We start from the raw sequence: 21,364 nt of genomic DNA on the forward strand, positions 1-21,364 counted from the left end.
AGTCTGTGTTCAATTGACCCTCACACCATGAGTTGAATGCGAATGGAGATAAAGCGAAAGTCAGCTGTTGGTGTGGGTATATCCAAGATACTACCTGTTCAGTTACACAGTGAACTTGCGTAAGGACAGAATGAACATGGGACTTCCACAGAGCGTCATAAGGGCGTGTAAGCTGTACGAGTTCAAACTGGGGTCAAACGCCGCTGCAGTGGGGCAGAAGATATGCCAGGCCTTTGGTGAGAGTGTCGTGACTACGCGGACAGTGCAGCGGTAGTTAAACAAGTTTAAAGACGTTGACGAAAAACTTGAAGACGCCCCACGTGCCGGAAGACCAACACATTTACAAAATGAACATCTTCAGGCAGCAATTGAAGCGAACAGTGGCCAGAAATGTGAGGAACTGAGACTACAATGCAGTGTGAGTGGAGAATCCATTCGGCATCACCTCCATCAACTTGGGAAGTACAATAAGTTGGGTCGATGTGTCCCACATGATTTGACTCCGAGCCAGAAGGAAACGCGAGCAGACATCTTTCTCGATGCTGTCTCGTCGTGTTTCTTTGCTGTCTCGTCTGAGGAAGGAGCCATTTCTGAACAGGGTGTTGACATGTGATAAGAAGTGGGTCCTGTACGAAGCTCCACAGCACCGTAATCATTGGTTAGCATCCCATGAATCGGTTCCAAAACAGCCGAAAGCAGCACTGCACCAGGAGAAAGTCATTCTTTGTGTTTAGTGAACTGTTCGCGGCATCGTGCATCGAGAACTGTTACCAGCTGGTCAGAGCATCAATGCAACTGTGTACTATCAGCAGTTGAGCCGTGTTTAAGAAAAACTCAAAACTATGCAACGAGCACTACTGAATCGCAAAGGTGTCCTCCTGTTACAGGACAACGCTAAGCCCCAAGTGGCTAGGACGACCCGAGACACCATTCTACGCCTTGAATAGAAAACACTATTGCATCCGCCATACTCTCCAGACATCGCACCGTCCGATTATCACCTGTTCCATGCCTTGGACAATCACCTTAGAGGACACCACTTCAAATCCCTAGTAGGGGTACAAAATGCACTTGATACCTTCTTCGCTTCATGGGCCACCAAGTTCTACTGCGATGGAATCCATGGCCTTCCAGAACATTGGCAAAAGATCGTCGATCCTGATGGGGACTATTTATGATCTTCCAGGTACGTCTTAGGTGGCATATCGATGTTCTAAGGTGGTGGGTGAAAAAGCAATAGAACTTTAATGGTTATCTTCATAGTTCTTGAGAGGAGTTTTCGATAAAGCAAATTACTTAAAATGCTTAATATATTATTAAGGGAGAAACTGAACTTAAATGGCGCGATAGAAGATATTGTCATTATACTGTAGGTATTCAGAAACTATTGGTATGTCACTTGCCGTAAACTAATGGTCCTTAGACAACCTCTTCGTCTTGATGTATCAATTTTCTCTTTTAATAATGTCCATTAATTGTAACCTCTTTCTTTACCCACTTCTCTTTTCCTCCATCATATCTTCTGTCACGTACTTTATGATACAGTTCCTTCTCTTATTCGTAATTGCTGAGGTGGCTCAGTGGTATAGCGTTCACCTCTGGTGAATGAGGTCCTAGGTTTGATCCCATATAGCGCCAAGTGAGCTTTGTGGTGGACCAAACACCGTGTGGGGGGTTTCTCGGAGTTTTTCCGTTTCCTCCCACTTTCTTCATTCTATAATTTCACTCATTTCTCATCATGATTGTCTGCTTTAGCCTAGCCAGTATAACTGTGGGACGTATACGATTTCATTTCATTTTCTCTTATTCGTGCCTCCCCTACTAAATCATATTGGCTCCTCATTTGTTTTCGATTCGACCCGGCTAATGTTTTCTTTAACACCAAACATCTGTAGCCTCTTCTTTTTCCTATCACCATATCTTCTGCCACTTCCTTTATGATATAGTTCCTTCTTAGTCAGATTCTCTTCTTCTTTTTGATTCCATTTAAAATTGTTCTTTTCTTCCTACTACTTTCAACATTTCCTCATTCGTTCACCTTCTACCGTATCTTCTGCCATATGCTTTATGGTAGCCAGTTTCTCTTGCTCTTTTTTAATTCCATCTAAAATTCTCCTTTGCTCCATACTATTCCTAACATTCCTCATTCGTTCTCCTTCCATCACATTTTCTGCCACGTTTTTTTATGATACAGTTCGTTCTCATCCAGTTTCTTTTCCTCTTTTTTTAATTTTATCTAAAATTGTTCTTTTCTCCCCTACTATTCTTAATAATTCCTCATTCGTTTTCCGTTCAACCCAGTTAATTTTCTCCTTTCTTCTTCGCACAAACAATTCGAAACCCTCCAGTCTCTTAAGAGTCTTTAACCCGGCGAAATTAAAATACGGCTTATTTTACAGTAATTATGTGATATATTCAAATAGATAAAATATAATCGAAATGTGGAACAAGAGCGCTCTAGACAATATCATTTTACATGAGATACCGTTATCACGACTCACTTGTCTGCTTTCGATTTCGAGCCATTTTGAAAATCGGCATTTATTTTCGCGTTTCTAAACGGCTGAAAACGGAGAGCCACTAGATGACTTGTGATAACGGTACCTTACGCAAAATAATATTGTCTAGGGCGCTCTTGTTCCACATTTCAATTATCTTTTATCTATTTGAAGATATCACATAATTACTGTAAAATTATCGGCATTTTAATTTCGCCGGGATGAGGCCTTGTAAGTCACTTTTGCATAATGTCCATACTCTTGTTTCATAAAGTGAACAAGCTGACTCAGTGGTAGATCGCTCACTTATGATACGAAGGGTTCTGGTTCGATCGCAGGCAATGTAAGTTTGTGGTGAATATTATGAAGATTGGTTTTCTCAAGGATCTCACGTTCCCTATTACAATTTCATTCAATCACTTCATAATGATTCACCTTTATTAATCATTTGTCCCTGTCAGGGCACCGATATACACGGCTTGCCAGCGCTGACGTTTATGCTGCTGCAATAATTTTTTAAAGGACTAAGAGAGGACCCCAGCAGGACTTTATAAAAGTCTGTCTCATTTCGGCATTCATGGGATCCAATACACATTTAGACAATATGATCCTGGGGCCCCATTCTTCATATTGTTGACATACTAGACACCAAACAGAACTTTATAATACTGTTAGTTTCATTCCAATAATGGAACTCCAAGAATATATTTAATGCTGCGGGCCACCGAACTTTGGGAACTGAACAAATTACCACGAGTAACTATGCTCCAACATAGCAGACATTTTTTAAATCTTACTTTCCATGTTATTCAATATTCACTATAAATCTATATTTAGAGAGGGCCCCGGTAGGTATCTCTACCCTCCTGCCTTGGTCAGTCCTAGTGTGCTTTTGATATTTCATTATTAATTTTAAAACATTTAGATTGCTTACGGTTTACAGTCCACAATAGTCTAAAATTTTAATGCAAAATAAAATGCATTAATACTTTATGAACAAAAATATTATATATATATATATATATATATATATATATATATATATATATATATATATATATATATATATATATATATATATATATATATATATATATATATATATATATATATATATATATATATATATATATATATAACGTTACTAGTGTTATTAATAAAAGTAAAAACGTCGGTTGGAAGCGTCATTCTATTACATTTTTAATTACCGAACTCACTTGGTACGACTCAATTATTTCCTAGTCAATAGAGAAATTTTGGATGATATTAATAGAATTCCTTTGGTAACAGGTTCTTTTGACATCACACCGGCGGCAACTCATGTGCTTCGGATTCCACGTTAAGCTGTAAGTTCATGTCTCATATAGCCTCGCTGCTGAAAGGGACGTTAAACTCTAATACACCAACCCCACCACCTTAGACCACTGGTTCTCAACCTAATTCATATCACGACCCCCATTTTATCACATCCTCTTGCCAGAGACTCCCTTACATTTTTTCTGGTTTGTAATAAGCTTGTGTGGGAGATTTTTAATATACCTATTGCGGAGATCTCACGATATCCATCTATTTCTATAATAGTAGACTCCATTTCTTGTATTTAGTGGATACAATAACTTCCCTAAAGCGAATGGATTAAAACCAAATTTGGTCAGTTTATTCATATTACAAATATCGAATCCGATACGTTATACTCTTTCAAAATAAAGGTCTTTTCAAAATTTTAAAACTTCATAATTCCCTTAATTTTGGTTGAGTTGATTTTGAGTTTAATGTCAATTTCAGCAGCGAAGCTATATGAGACGGGACCTACTGATTAACGTAGAATTCGAACCACATAAGCTCCTGCCGGGGAAAAAATTGGGTCTTCCACGCTAAAGGCACGTATGCTAACCGCTTACCCACGAAGGAGCTCTAGCCTTAATTTTAGGTCATGTGATAAAAAAAATAAAATGATTTCTAATTTTGGTTTTAAAAAATTGGATAGTTATTTAAAAACAAGTTGATGAGTATTTTAAATAACTTGATAAGTGCATCACGAAGATTGAACCGGACATTGCCGCACTAGTGAAATCACAACATGCTCAGGTTTCTCATTAGCTTCCAATTTTAACTGTATTTCAATATGCAGTTCTCATTAGTTTCATAACATACCTCTTCCATTCAAATTTATTTTGAAATAACTCTGCATCTGTTGAAAATGTTTAGTAGATCTATTTTTGTTGTTCTTAACAGTATGTGTAAAAATAAAAATATGCCTACTAGAACAAAATTCAAAATAATATTTAAAAATATTCTCCAATATTAGATTCTATTTATATCCATCTCTTCCGCTTATCTTCGCGACCCCCTAGAGGTCGCGATCCTCAGGCTGAGAAATTCTACCTTAGACCACATTTTTGGAAACATTGTATTAGCAGGATCAGAAGCAAATTTTGTTAAGCAAAATCATTTGAAGTTGCGTACATTGTTTTAAATTTAGGAGATAATCCAGGAGTAAGATATAATGTGATTATACGCGAAATTTTCTTGCACAGGCATAAGATTTCGGATAGCTAGCTTGCAGGTATGTTTTCATGACGATCGTCTAACCTCTTTCAAGTTAAAATTCTAGCATCCCCATTATTAGGTGCTTAAAATGCCGCCAAGTAAAGTTTTTGTAATTTGAGGTTAAGCTAAATCATTTTCTTGTATTCGATTTGATTTTCAATTTAGCGTCTCTTTCAGTAGCGAGGCTATATGAGACGTGGATCTACAGCTTAATGTGGGATCCATACCACATGAGTTCCCGCCTGGAATTGAACCCGGGTCTCACACGTCAAAGGTGCATACGCTAACTGCTAGCCGCGAGGGGACTCATTTTTTTGTACTCGAAAAAGGTATTTTTATTACATTTCATAAAGTTCAGAAGGGATGCTTGTAGGTTAAAGTTTGGCGGCCCCAAATGAAACGCCCAAAATGCCGATAAACCAATTTCCGGTAGAAAACCCAGCTTTCTCGTGCGCAAAAATCCGCTGCACAAAATTTGGTGAAATCCTTTGTAGTTTCTGAAATAGAATTAAGGTACCCCTATAATGAAGCGCCGAAAAACATCATTAAAGTAATTTTCAGTAATTGAGACACAACCAAATCGCTTTCTTGTACGCGGAAATGCATTTGCATATAATTTAGTGATAATTACTTATTTTTAAAAAATATAATTAAAAGTGTGCCCAAAACATCCCTAAATGCGTCTTTTGAAAGCTGGAACCAAGCTAAATCGTTTTCTCGCATCCAAAAACATTTTCTCACTAAATTTCAGTAGGGCCATTTTTCAAACAACGGGCTTTACTATTTCCTCTATTGTAATACAACAGTCCCGCCGATGATGACGTTCATTCGCGGATCTCGCTTATCGGTGGCTAGGGTACTGAGCATATTCATGGGACGTAAAACTAAAATTAAATATATAATTAAAAAAAAAACAAACAATCATTAAATGTTGCCTCACAAAATAGGGATACTCCCTACGGAACATTTTATATTTATCTTAAGACTTCAGTCAGACCCACAAAAAAATACTTTTTTTCTTCATAAATCCTTCATTTGTCATTCCAATTCCTATTATTTCACTTTTTCACTTCATGTCTTCATCAATAACACTAGCGAAAATTAATTACCTGTTCTACTTTCTCCACTCTTATTTCTATATTTGATACACATCGCTTCGTTCCAATTGTCAATGCACTTGTCTTTCTATTTTATTGTTTAATTTCGCCCTATACTCTTCAGTCTTCTAACATGTTATTAATTTCCTTTTCAGATTCAGCAACAGTTGCATAGTACTGTGTTGTAGGGGGGGGGGCGAGCGGGGACCCGGCCCCGGGCGCCGAAGTAAGGAAGGCGCAAAATTAGGGAGAAAAAATATAAAAAATTACATGGAATATATGTATGGGGGCGCCGTCGTATACTCTCGCCCTGGGCGCTGATTTTTCACAGTACGGCACTGCAACCGCCATACGATCTTTAAAATCGAATATACCTAACCGGAATATCGTCCTTCGTAAGCCAGAGGTGATCACTTTGACCTAACCTCACTCAACCTCACGCTCACAAACTCATTTCGACCTCACGCTTACAGCACCAGTCTGACTTCACGCTCACTCAACCTCACGCTCACACTATCATTCTAATCTCACGCTCACTCAACTTCATGCTCACATAACCAGTCTGAGCTCACGCTCACTTCGTGAGGTTACGGTCGAGTGAGCGTGAGTTCCGAACTCGTGAGCGAAGACCTCATGAATTTGTACACCTTTGCCGTAAGCAGTCCCTTCTTCACTATCACTTCTACAGATATATTAACGTTGGTAACAGGTAATATTCCTCTTGAGCAACTTTTCCAATTTAACTCTCCTCCGTCATTTCTTACCCTATTCTAACACTTATTTGTTGGGAGTTTCTTGATGCTTCCACTCCAACCCAACCTTCTTTAGAACTCTAATCACGATTCCCAATTCACTTCATAGATGGCAATTTCATATTAGATTTGTACTCATATTTTTTAACGGAGATCGCACTCAATCGGGCTCCTGTTTTGTTGGGGTCTATGCCCGCTTGGACTCGGCATTACATCCTTCAATGGCGATCACGCTCAATAATCGTAATTGGGCTCAGACTCACTAACCTTAATTTAATCGTCATTTTGAAGAAGGGAGTAAGTCCAACTGCAAAACTGTTGAGAAATCGAAGAACAAAACTGAATAACTGGTAGTTATCATTTATAACTACTAAATTTGTATTGGAACTTGAAAATTATACACTGTACCACTCAAGTATGGAGCAGAGGTTGCAAATAATTTAGAGTACAAAAAGTCATTTTGACATTTTTGAATCAAAAGATTCAATATATTCCAATCAAAAATTTTCTTAGACGACTTATATCTGGAGAACTACATACAGTGTAGCCAAACCTAAGCTATCACTTAACTCAGTATGATGTGCTTATTACGTAAAATATACGAAAACTCGATTTAGGGGCCTTTTAAAAATTTTGTGGCCTCTGATCCAAAAACTAATTATTGACCAAGATCGCAATCTTTTGATGATTTTTTTTATCATTCCCTAAAATTCTTGTTTGGTCTTCATTTCCTTCTTAAAACTCACGATTCAATTGGGCTCGCACTTGGATTTTGTTTATTTAATTTGGGGTTGGGCTCACTAACTTGAATTCGGATAACGCTCCGGTTCACTTTCCTTAACTGAACTCGCGCTTACTTGCGTTCGAATTCACTTATTTAATTCGGGCTCGGGCACTCGGGATCGTATACACTTAGTTCGTTGGAGCTTGCGTGTACGGGCTCAATCATTTAACTAGGGTTCGGGATCGTTCTCAATAGGGCTCCGGCTCGCGCTTGATTGCTGAACACGAGCCCGGTTGAGCGTGAGTCTTAGACTCGCGAGTTTAAGACCAAGGTGACATGCTTGGTTCACCTAATTACAATAGAAAGAAAAAGAGTGAGCGAGAGAAAAGGACTACAGTTGACGGTGGTTTAAAAAGATCAAGATAACGAGTTAGCCAAGAAATATAAAACTTGTCAATTACCTGCAAGTGAGCTGCAAATAATAGAAAAAATAATTATAATGATAATAATTATTGAAATGCTTTATTAGGAGCTATGGAAAGCGAAAGTGTGATCTGCCAAATACATGATATCGAAAATTGCACAGTATCGTAATGCGGAAACGATGCGTATCTCAGACAATATACGAGATAAACTTCCTTGTTACTTCGATAAGAGGAATTCCGTTTCAAACTAATATTTCAATGGGAGCATGAATGTAAGTAAACAGATTTGAAATAACCTTCGACTGCTCCTTTACGTAGGTGAAAAGTGCAAAAAAAATGTGTTAATTTGTCATATTATGATTATTCTGAATTAAATGCTCACAATCTAAAAATTTAATTTACAATTCTTAATCAAAATTTTTGAGCTATAAAATTAGCTATAGCTAAAGTAAACTAAATTCAGAATAGACAATTCGAACTGATAAATAAAATGTTCTTATTTTGAGCACACTACTATAAATAGCACATATTCACTAGTGTAAGCCAGGAAATATCTTAAAAGAATGGGGCTGCGATGACTCAGTGGTAGAGCGTTCATCTCTGGAGTATGGGGTCCTTAGTTCGATCCCAGCTCGCGCAAAGTGAGTTTTGTGGTAGATAAATACCGTGTGTGTGGGTTTTTTCCGGGATTCTCCCGTTTCCTGCCACTTTCTTCATTCCACCGTTTCATTCATTTCTCATCGTCACCGTCTCCTTTAGCCTAGCCGGCATAACCATGGGACGTAAAACTGAACGATTTCATTTCATTTTTCTTGAAACGACGTCAGTGGCTTTTCTTCTCAACAGATGGGGAATATGGAATTTTTAATTTAAATCCAAGAGTTTTGCATTGTAGCTAAATGAAACAGGTGTTTAATGAAAGTGAGTGATTTTGGAAGAATTAGTGGGATGGGAATGTGGGAGGAAAAGGTAGAACCCGAAAAACTCCAAGGTTCCGACCTATATAAAGTATATGATAGAATGCCATGGGATTTTATTTAGTGGATACTGAAGAAATGTGTTCCGAACACATACATCTGTATCATTCAAGATATGTACGACGAATTAGGACAGGAGTGAAGAGTGCGTGTGAAATAACAGAAGCGTTCATAGTTAAAATAGGACTTCATCAGGGATCTAGTTTTAGCCCATAGACTATCTTGCAATTGTGATGGACAGGCTTAGAATGGATATTCAAGCATTAGATACCTTGGAATATGCTATTTGCGAATATCGTGCTGGTGAGGAGTGAGACCTGCAAGGTAACACTGCAAGAGAAATTACATACTTGGAGAGGAAAGGGCTTAGAATTAGTAAAATCAAGACAAAATATTTACATTATCCCCTCAGGGAAATTTAATCCAGAATACAAGAATACGACTTGACAACAAAAAAAAAATAAATAAATAAATAAATAAATAAATAAATAAAATAAAAAAGACATGATAATGACTAGGAAACTCAAGTACTTGGAATCAGTCCTGCAGAAAAATGCAGGAATAGAAGAAGCTATGCACAGTGGAATTAGTAGCTGTTGGACAAAATACAGAGAAGCGGTAGGAATGTTGTGTGACCGAAGGGTATCAATACGCCTTAAAGGAAAATTTTACAAAACATTAGTGAGACATGCCATATTATACAGAACCACGGGCAGAAATCTCTAAAGATTTCATAGAAGCTTTAAAAAATGACTTAAATGTTCCTGAAGCTTTAGCGATATTGCATGAAATGATCACAAAAATCAACAAAACAAGTAACGAAAATGAAAAGCTGTCTCTGGCGGGGGGACGCGCCCCCTCCCAATATTTTGAAGTACAAAATATTCAATATTATATTCTAATTTAATTTATTTACTAACGACAGAATAACATAAATAATAATTATTATATATATTTGGTATATAATATTCAGGCTGTGAAACGATTATAAGAGAACTATTGATATAGCTCAGTGGGTCCGTGAAGGTAAGCAAAAAGGTAACAAATAGAATCGAAAATAATAAACTAGTTGGGATAGGTAGTACAATTTAAATCACTTTCTTTCATGCCCCCCCCCCCCCCACACACACACAAATTTTACATGCCAGAGACGCCAGTGTACAGAGCGGAATGTTGGACGACAAAGAAGAGAGAAAAACAGCAGTTGCATGTTGTTGAGATGAAGATGCTGCGGTGGATGTGTGGAATGACACGGAAGAACAAAATTAAGAATGAAGTGATCCGGAGAACAGTAAAGGTGAGACCAATAGTACAAAATCTGCAAGAAAGTAGACTGCGATGGTTTTGGCATATAAGAAATGAAATGAAATCTTTGAGTTTTGCGTCCCACGTTTATGCCGGCTAGGCTAAAGGAGACGGTGATGATGAGAAATGAATGAAATATTGGAATGAAGAAAGTGGGAGGAAACGGGAGAACCCCGAGAAAACCCCCCCACACGGTGTTCGTCCACCACAAAGCTCACTTGCCGCGAACTGGGATCGAACCAAGGACACCTTGCACCAGAGGTGAACTCTCTACCACTGAGCTACCGCGACCCCGGCATGTAAGAAGACCTTCTGAATATGTAGTTCATCCAGTGAATAGGCCTACTATAGAACTAGCTTGAGGTCGGCCAAAGAAGAAGTGGGGACATTGTGTTAGAATCATATGGCGCAGAATGGTGTCACAATGGATATGAAACAAGATCAGGGGTGGATGGATCTAGAAGCTAAAAACTGGGGGCAGCCAGAACTCAGACTATGATAGGTAATCATTAGTATATAATAAACTTTAAAAAATATATAAAAGCTAAAACTTCGTCACTCAAAAAATTGGGGAGGCTAGGCCCACCCCTACCCTGGGCTAGATTCATCACTGCAAAAGGCACAAAAAGATTAAGGAGAGCGATCCGAAAGAAGTCGACCCTAGCTAACTGGGAAAAGGATTAGAAGAAGAAAAAGACAGATGCTATACAGCAGAAACTTACATAACCTGAAATCGAAGGTATATATGCTCGAAATTTAAATAAGACTATATAACAATTAGCAATGTCACGTGTACACCACGCGAAACAGTTTGGTTTCTAAAGCGTGATATTTTCTCAGTTATTATTGAAGCCGGAAGTGGTAGTAGAATTGTAGCACTTCCAATTTTAGTAGAGAAATTAGAGTGAAGATGAAATATGTTCTTGGGTCGCTTAATTGATTGCAGAAAACAGCTTCTTACTATCAATTACATTTTTTTTACTCTATAGCGACCAACATTAAAAGCGGAAGTGGTTGATTTGTTCCACTTGCAGTTTGAATACAGGGGGATACACTCAGGCACGCACTCAGAAATTTTTGTTTGGAGGGGTCCAAGCTTTCGGGGGAAGTCCAATATTGCAACCCATACGTGTGTGTAGTATTCAGTGGCGTATTTACGATTTTGTTTCGGGTGGGGCTTTGCTAACTTTCAGGGGGGGCTTTCCCTGGAAATGTGAAAATTCTGCAAGATATTTCATTTACTTTACTATACTAAGTAAGATTTCGGGGGCTTAAGCCCGGAAGCCACCCCTCTAAATACGCCACTGTATTGAACGGGTATTATTCTGCACCCGAAAAGACGATAAGTAATTGTAAAATACTTGCACCTATATTTTCAGAAAAATATGATACAACTAGACTGGTTTGTAAGAGAAAGAATACAGACGAAGCGAAAGATCAATTTTTTCATGCTACATCAATCATTTCCCTGCTAAACAAGGATAGTTTTATTGAGAAAAGTGTGCAAATGTATGTTGAATTAGCAACTTTGTGGGGAAGATTCGGACCCGGTGGACCCACTCGTGGGTGCACCCTTCGATACACCTATTTTTAGGAAAGGGCGCCGATTTCTCTGCAAATTTGGGGGGTCCCATTCAGATACAGAAGGCATATATGAGGATTTTAAGACAAATTGCATTCAAATTATGTCAAATATTGTATATTCTTAAATACAATAAGGAGGCCCACATCAGCTTTGGAAGGGCCCGGGCTCCCCGGCCCTCCTCAGGATCGGCGCCCTTGTTCTTACGACGCTAAATAGATTTAAAAAAAAACATTCTCGATATATCTTATATTTTTGCTCTATGTAAATCAACATTGAAATCTGAAGTTGTGCTGCATTTCTATCATTTCAGATTTTATAATAGAGTTAAGAATGGAAATGAAATAGATTCTTCGGATGCTCAATCGACTGCAGAAGAACGCTTCTCGCTATCTATTACCGTTTCTGTTCTTTAGTCATTACTCAAAGTAAAATAATAATAATAATAATAATAATAATAATAATAATAATAATAATAATAATAATAATAATAATAATAATAATAATAATAATAACAATTCCATATATGAATCAATCGACTAACAAAACAAAGATATCACAAGAAGTACCCTACGCCGTTCAGTCAATTAAATATTTATTTTTATTTTACTTTATTCTGGAGCAGTGCTTAATACCCTCCGAAAAAGATAGTTTGCAATTAGGGCTATTGGGAACCATATCATACTCAAAGAATGACGGTTTCATATTTTTCCTCCAGGGATGATTTTAATAAGCAGATTGTGAAATTACAGTGAAAAATTGGTAAACCAGGCAGGGCCGTAACTTGTGGGAAGGCAACTGTCCCCCTTCTCAGGGAAGTTCTCTGCCGTTTGAGGGGGGCCAAAAAGACAAAATTTTCTTACTTCATATGCGATGCGAACATGAAATTATAAATGAAACATCAGACAGGTTCACTATATTATATAAACAAAACAGCACACCCATTTCAGTAAAAAATGTCTACTATTAAGGATCCTAGAAATAATATTTATTCGTATGGCTTTCAGATTTCTCAATATTGCCCCCTTAATTAATTTGTCATGTATGGAACGGGCCAGACCCGTAGCCAGTCCAAAAATGTAGGGGGGCGGCTGAAGTTAGGGGGGCTCGATCCAACCATATTATAGTTCATCACCAAATTATAGTTCATTTGCAAGCCTACCGTGAAAATTTTAGGGGGGCCTGGCCCCCCTTAGACCCCCCCTGGATACGGGCCTAGAACGGGCCCGGAGACCCTGCCGTGCGGGAGGGTCCACAAAGAGTAAGATGGAAAGAAGGCCTATTTTCGAAAAAAAAAAAAACTTTTTCTAAGGGCCCAAATATTAATGCTTGCCCCCACAAAAAATTAAGTTACGGCGCTTAAACCATGTTGAGGAAGTTTGGAGAAATGCTCCGCGGGGATTTTGTAGGTCACGATGGGGGGAGGGGGATGAAATCATCATTATCCTTGAAACTCTCAATTACACCATTAAAATGCTATTTAAAAGTCAACTAGAATCTCCTAAATACGTGTCCTTATTTTTTTACACCCCACCTCATCCGTATTTTTTTGGGGGGAGGACAACCTTGATTTGAAGTTAGTCAGTGGTTTTAGAAACAAGAATACCACAGAGGAATCATTTGGAGCACCAGGTGGAGTTAATTACTCCCTGAATTTGGGGTTTATATACATTTTAATCAATAGGATAAGAATATACAAACGAAAAGCTTTACTTATAACGGGGGTCTTCCCTCCCCTTCCCCCAGCAGTGGCGCGTCCAGTTGGGGCCGGGGAGGCCTAGGCCCCCAGTTTTTTTAGTATCTAAAATTATTTGAGGCATTATTTATATATTTTTGAAAGTTTATAGTAAATTTATAATATGCCTATCATAGTCTGGGTTCTGGTTGCCCCTCGGCCCCAGTTTTTACTTTCTAGAACCGCTACCGTCCCCCAGTAAGCAAAATCTGCTGGAAAATGTAGAAACCGTGTAAATGTTAAACATCACATGGCAGATATTTTTCCAGGTCTAATATTTTGAAGAATTGTTAGAGGCATTTAAAAACAAATGGTTCCCTATCACCTTTTCCCCCATTGAGGGAAACAACTTTCGACCTTGTCTTTCTATATGTCTATGACATTAACTTACGTTTCTTAGTACGATGTCTAAAATTGTTAATGGAATCTGTTTCATATTCGATTAATTGAATCTCATGATAGGTATATAGGAAACCAAAATAATCAATAAATCAGTAAATTTTAGAAGGTTAGGAACATACTCAAATGTGTTCCTGTTAGTCTCACACATAAACATCAATTTTTATCATATGGACATGTTAATATGCATAAAATAAAAATATGCTCTTATATATATGTTTATGTATGTAACTATATCCAATTGAAACAGTTAAATATATCAATAAACTTTCTAAATTACACTATGAAATAAAAAAGTTATCTTTTAAATCAATTGAAAGTCGAGGATCAATGTGTTCCATTACTAATTTTTACATTTCACTACATACTGTCTCGATTTATGTTCATTAAAAAAAAAAAAAAAAATCAACATATGAAAGTGTGTTAAGTTGCGTATTTCAGTATTTGGCAGAAATTTCAAAATAGCAAGGCAGATCATATAGTGTCTGCGATGGGGACTTTTTTAAAATTACATTTTCAACCTATTTTCTTTTCTCATCTCTCTCTCTCACACACACACATACATTCACTCACTTTCTTGATATCAGACACTTGACGTTTACAGAAATTATTCCTATATGTAATTAAATACCAATTGAAGGGATTCATAAAGGCAATGATTAAACAAAAAATCTCCATCTAATAGTTATCTAACAATATTATGCTGTAAAAAGATGCCCTTTAAAAACTATATACAGGTAGGCCTATACTGTTATCACATTAAACTGAAATGCCAGAAATGTATAGAGAAACCTCAAAAGCTTGTAAGAAATTTTTAGGACGATAGGCCTCGTAGGTATAAATCGTAGACTTACTATAACTGGAAAATTACGTCAAATTGTGGGAAAGTTTCAAACAAATTTTTATGTTAGCGAAAGTGTTTTGTTTAATAAATGGGTTAAAATTTTAGCTTTTAAGAAACAGGAAATCGAAAGTAACAGCCTGTGTAGGTTATGTCAAATTCTCAATATAAACTAATAAATGAAACATATTGTTATTATATATTTTCTCAAGATTTCACGATTATGTAAGCCTATATACATAGTAATTCATATTATTTATTTAAAATGTTTTAACTGAAACGTGTACGAAAATGTAAGTCAATCAATCATAAATTTTGTTAATAGTATTAATTTATCTATAAAATAGTTACGTAGGCCTATTACAAGAAGTTTTAAAATGTTTCTCCAAATATAGGAAATGATTTTATTGCGGCCACTTGTTTACGGTTGTATTTATTTTAACAAAATAATAAATTATCCTTAATTATGTAAATATTATACTGCACATTATTATGATCATCAAATCATCATTCGTACACACTGTTATACGGAAGTAGTTTTAATTAAAACAAATTATTGAAAATTAACTCCTTCTAAATAAGAAAAAAATAATATTTTTCACACAATTTTCATACATGAACTAGCTTTAAAAATGACCGCAAACATACCTTACATCAACCGACAGTTCCTTGACAGCGATTGTATTTCCGTGATTTTTTTTTCTTTCCACAACACGTCCCGCTCGTAGAGAAGAAAACACGAAATATAAATCAGTATGATAGATCAAAAATAGCACTGCACACGATCACATTCCTTTGTTAATATTTGTAAACAACAATAAACGATAAACACAAATAAACTTTACGTTTTTTAACACTTTACATTATACATCTGGCACCAAGTTCCATTCCCACAACCTGCTGCAGATTCGCTGCAGGAACTGAAAAAACCGAGCGACTGCAGCGCCATTGACTGTACCACGGCAATTGTTTGTGCTCGTGAAGTTATTCCAGGTGCCTTGACAGACACGGACTAAACGAGCGAGCGCCATGTTTAGTCCAGCGTTGTTTTCCTCTCCTTTTGGTAACAATTTATCTAGTTAGTTTTCTTTCTTTGTAACAACTGCGAGAATTACCACAATTTTAATGAAAAAACATGATAAGTTTATTAATATTTATAGCGCTCGTCTTTTATGCTTTACAATAAAACCTGTCTAGTGAATAGTTATATAATTTGAGCAGTGGAGTACGCAAAAGAGTGTTTCCGGGTTCTTCCCCTTCAAACAAATTATTACTATTATTATTATTATTATTATTATTATTATTATTATTATTATTATTATTATTATTATTATTATTATTATTATTATTATTAAGTGTTCTGTCTTTTAGCAGTCCTGGGACTAATGAGGTTTCTTTTTTCTTCTTAATTTTCAACTTGAGCCTGGAAATGTTTCTTCCATCTTTCTCGATTTTCAGCTTCCTCTTTTAACTCCTAACATTTTCTTCTATTTTTCAAATCATCGATCAGTTGTGTTCTTCTTCCTATTCCTCGTTTTCCTTCCATCTTTCCTTCTATCGCGGTGTGAAGAAGACAATTTCTTAGCAAGATGTGTCTAATCCAATTGGCCTTTCTACGAAGGATGGTGGCTAGAAGCATCCTCTTCTCTCCTATACGTTTTAAACATCTTCGTTTGTTACTTTCTCTGTCCATTTTGTCTTCCCCACCTTCCTCCAAGACCACACTTCAAAGCTCTCTAAATCTCTCTTCTGTAATTTCTGTCACGTCCAAGTCCCAAATCATAAAGTCCAATACTTCATACATATAGTTCAATGTCTCAGAATTATGGCCTTTAGATTAAAGGGAATATAAAATAAATGAAAGTGAATTGTTGTGAAATTGGATTTTGTCATTTACCATATTGAGATATGTATACAAAGTGGTGCATCCGTGAAAAGATATGAGTTTGGGTGTTTGAACTATCCGTTGCTAAATTTCTGAGTACGCTACTGAATTTCACTACTTCATTAATTTATCCGCATATCAATATAACCAAGTTGATTAAATGCATTATCATCATCATAGGTATTCTGCCATTATTGCCAAGTCACTAGCCGCAGCTGAGAAGCTTCCATGCTCCACGGTCTTCCCCTAACCTCTTCATCTTCACGTACGATTTTTCTGTTTTGATATCATCCATTAATTGTAGTCTCCTTCACCCCTCCCTCTTTTTCCTACCACCATACCCTCTAGCATGTCCCTCATGAGGGGACGCGGCACTAGTCCTAAACGGCACAAGACCTAAATATCATTTCGCGGCACAAGTCCTAAAAGGCACTAGTCCTAAACGGCACTGGACCTAAAAATCCCTTGTGGCGCTACGATCGCGTCCGTGCCAAGAATACTGTCAATCTGTTAGTCAAAGTTTTAGATACACAGTTTCATATTTCAGAACCAGATTCTAGCTTAGTTCTTATAAGTAATTTATATAAATACATATTCTATCGTTCTGAAATAGTAAATAAATAAATCCTATTGTTCTTTCTTGCTGTTTGCATGATAGCATTTGTGTGGTGACAAAATATTAAAAAATGAAATGAAATGAAATCTTTGAGTTTTACGTCCCACGGATATGATATGCCGGTTAGGCTAAAGGAGATTATGAGGTGATTATGAGTAATGAATAGAACGGTGGAATGAAGAAAGTGGGAGGAAACGGGAGAACCCCGAGAAAACCCACACACACGGTGTTTGTCCACCACAAAGTTCACTTGGCGGGGGCTGGGATCGAACCCGGGTCCCCAAGTACCAGAGGTGACAAAATATTAACAGCCTATCAAATGTGATTCCCAGATCTTTCATAATGGCTGTTTTTTTTTTTTTTTTTTGTATTCCCACACCATTAACCTCGTATTAATAACATACTGTTGTGTTTTAGTTATATACGTCATAAATTTTGCTTTCTTTGTGCTGATTTGAAGTAAATTGTTTTTACACATATATTTATCATGTTCAACTCTTTTCGTAGCAAATAGTTATAGTTGTCATACTCGTAATTAACTACTCTTTACTAGTTGCCATTATTAACAATAATTTTAGTATTACTAACATAGATGTTACCGTTGGGATTAACTATTATTATTATTATTATTATTATTATTATTATTATTATTATTATTATTATTATTATTATTATTATTAATAATAATAATAATAATAATAATAATAATAATATATTTCAGATATGCTACATTTTTGAGCCTTGAGCCTTGATTGTAAGTGAAGTTAAAATCAAAGGTTATGTCACAGACGTCAAATGATAGCTTAACACCCAAAACAAACTCTTGGGTCCCCCCCCCCAAGTGGGGGTTAGTCTATGTTAAATCATTACAGCATTAATAATGTTTATAATAGAATGTGAAAGAAACACTTTTTTTTTTAAATTGAACTACGTCAACATGTTAAAATAATTAAAAGGATCTAATTAACCATCTACTTTGTTCTCCCATTTGCTTAACTGGACGAACCCAAACCTAAAAGAAAAGAGTTTTCTGCCCAAATCTCATAAGTAATGGGAAATTTTAATATTATAGAAATTGGCCCTCCTTCCCTCTTAGAAATATTACTTTTAGTTAAAAGTTGAAATACGGAGTTTCACGCATCCAACTTAAGCAAATCCTTCTTTACTTTATAAATATTTTCTGAATAAGTAATGGGGAATTCGAACATTAAAGAAAGTTCACCCTCTGTTCTTACCCTTTTATGTGTTGAATTTTCAGGTTTTGTTTGTTTGTTTGTTTGTTTTACAGTGGAAAGTTTATATGCCAAGTTTCATTTTACTAGCTTCAGAGATTTACGAGATACATTACTCTTTAAAAAAAGAAAATCTTACCCCACCCTTTTTACGATACGTATTTCCAAAAATTCTTTCTTATATCCTGCTTTCGTAAGAAAACGATTTTTTAAAATTAAAATTTAACGACTCTACTCGTAGTAGTATGCCCAGAAAGTCACTTATCTTAACTCTTTTATATAAGAATACAGAAGATAAACACAGTCAAACTCATTGAATTTTATGAACAGTTTCCGATTTCTTTTGACTTAACTTATTCGTACATTTCCCACAAGCTGTAGTTTTAAAATCACGCACTGTCAAGACCCAAGTTGCAATAAGGTAACAAACTGAAAATATAATAATAATAATACATGTATTTATGTACGTGTGTTATTTGTATATATTAATTGTCTTATTGAAGCTTTCGCAATTTGGAACTATACCTTTGGTTTTATTTCAATATGTTAAAAAGCCTGTTTCCCTAGAAAAGTTTGCAAGCTACACCCCTAAATGACTATGTATTGGTTTCTTGAAACGTATTGTGTTGCATATTACATTAGTAATTTAGCGTTATTTGTTGATTTTTTTCTGGCTTATACCTATCAACTCTATCAAAACACACAGTGAAATATAGTAACTGTCTGCGTTCTTAATATATATAGTGGGTATTTAGTGTTCACTTGTGAAATATCTAGTGGGCTTTTGTCTTAATTAAGCAAACTTTGGTGAACTTTTGTCCTACCTTTGGAAAGTTAGAGTGAGCTTTGTCCTACTCTTTATAAAATATACTCCACAGAGTGTATATATATATATATAGATATATAGATATATAGATAGATAGATAGATAGATAGATAGATAGATAGATAGATAGAGAGAGAGAGAGAGAGAGAGAGAGAGAGAGAGAGAGAGAGAGAGCAATCCACTGGTGTAATTCTCACACCTAAACAATAAAACAAGTCCATATGAACATAGGTCGAAAAACGCATTGTTTCAAACTTATGCCGAAATTGAGAAAATTGTAACTTTTAGGCTACACAGCTCGAAAACTATTAGACATATTAAAGGCAGTTAAAGAAATACTAGAGGAACTAATACATTGTCTATCTAAATAACCATGTTTCAGAGTTGGGACGTATCGGTGCAACAGATTTTATAGAGGGGGCTGTGGTATAGGTTCCGCTCTTCCACCTCTCTCTCTAAAATCATATGCTCCGGTACAAACCAACTCTGAAACATAGGTATTTACGTAGAAAGAATGTGTATTAGTTCCTGTAATAGTTCTTTAACAGCATTTGATATCTCTCATAGTTTTCGAGCTTGGCAGCCTCAAAGTTACAATTTTCTCAATTTCGGCATATCATAAGTTTGAAACAACGCGTTTTTCGACCTATGTTCATATGAGTAGTACTCCCCCCCGTATATCTAGTCGAGTCAGCAAAAATTTTTGTGACGTCATAGGTCAAAGGTCAATGACCTTGGCCCGGGGTCAATGACCTAGGGGTACCTAGGACCACCCCCTCTAAATTTTGGCAGGGGTACCTTGGCCCACCCCCTAAATTTTGGCAGGGGTACATAGGACCACCCCCCTTAAATTTTGGAAATTGCCAAATCTAAAAATTTGGTGTGGTAGCCTAGGACCATAGTATGTACCTCTATCAGTATTGGGTGTCTATGTCGTTCCCTTTCATGGGTAAAAAATTGCCAAAAATTCAAATTTCGGGGTTTTTTGACCTAATTTATCCCCTTTGATGAGGTATTATTACCCTATATAGTTATATGGACGTATACAGGGGTCCATTACTTTTCATAACATATGGGTATATTAATGCACCCCTTGAAAAATTTGGGAGGGGTACCTTGGCCCACCCCTTAAATTTTGGAAATTGTCCAATTTCAACATTGGGTATTATAGTACAGGACCCTAATATGTATTATGATAAATTTGGGCGGTCCACCTCGTTTCCTTCCAGGGGCACAAAATTGCCAAAATATAAACGTAAGCAATACGTTATACCACGTGTTTGGTTTTGACCCAATTTATCCCCTTGGATGAGGTGTTATTATCCTATATAGTTATATGGTCATGTATAGGGGTCCATTACCTATCATAAGACATGGGTATATTAATGCACCCCTTGAAAAATTTGGGAGGGGTACCTTGGCCCACCCCTTCAATTTTGGAAATTGCCAAATCTAAAAATTTGGTGTGGTAGCCTAGGACCATAGTATGTACCTCTATCAGTATTGGGTGTCTATGTCGTTCCCTTTCATGGGTAAAAAATTGCCAAAAATTTAAATTTCGGGGTTTTTTGACCTAATTTATCCCCTTTGATGAGGTATTATTACCCTATATAGTTATATGGACGTATACAGGGGTCCATTACTTTTCATAACATATGGGTATATTAATGCACCCCTTGAAAAATTTGGGAGGGGTACCTTGGCCCACCCCTTAAATTTTGGAAATTGACCAATTTAAACATTGGGTATTATAGTACAGGACCCTAATATGTATCATGATAAATTTGGGCGGTCCACCTCGTTTCCTTCCAGGGGCACAAAATTGCCAAAATATAAACGTAAGCAATACGTTATACCACGTGTTTGGTCTTTTGGCCCAATTTATCCTCTTGGATGAGGTTCTATTACCTTATATGGTTAT

The 21,364-nt window shown here is 36.5% G+C and overlaps 1 protein-coding gene across 1 annotated transcript in view; it reads right to left on the reverse strand.

Annotated features, from left to right (window-relative positions):
• Nucleotides 1-15,790, reverse strand: part of LOC145681284 (uncharacterized) — a 548,035-nt gene extending 532,245 nt beyond the window's left edge. The window contains exon 1 of the mRNA XM_081752913.1: nt 15,534-15,790. The gene's annotated coding sequence lies outside the window, so the exon portion shown is untranslated. The remainder of the gene's footprint in view (nt 1-15,533) is intronic.
• Between the last annotated feature and the right edge of the window lie 5,574 nt (nt 15,791-21,364).

This window comes from Thermobia domestica, chromosome 3 (genome assembly GCF_964235325.1).
Source record: "Thermobia domestica chromosome 3, izTheDome1.hap1.1, whole genome shotgun sequence".
In the NCBI taxonomy this organism is placed as follows: Eukaryota; Metazoa; Arthropoda; class Insecta; order Zygentoma; family Lepismatidae; genus Thermobia; species Thermobia domestica.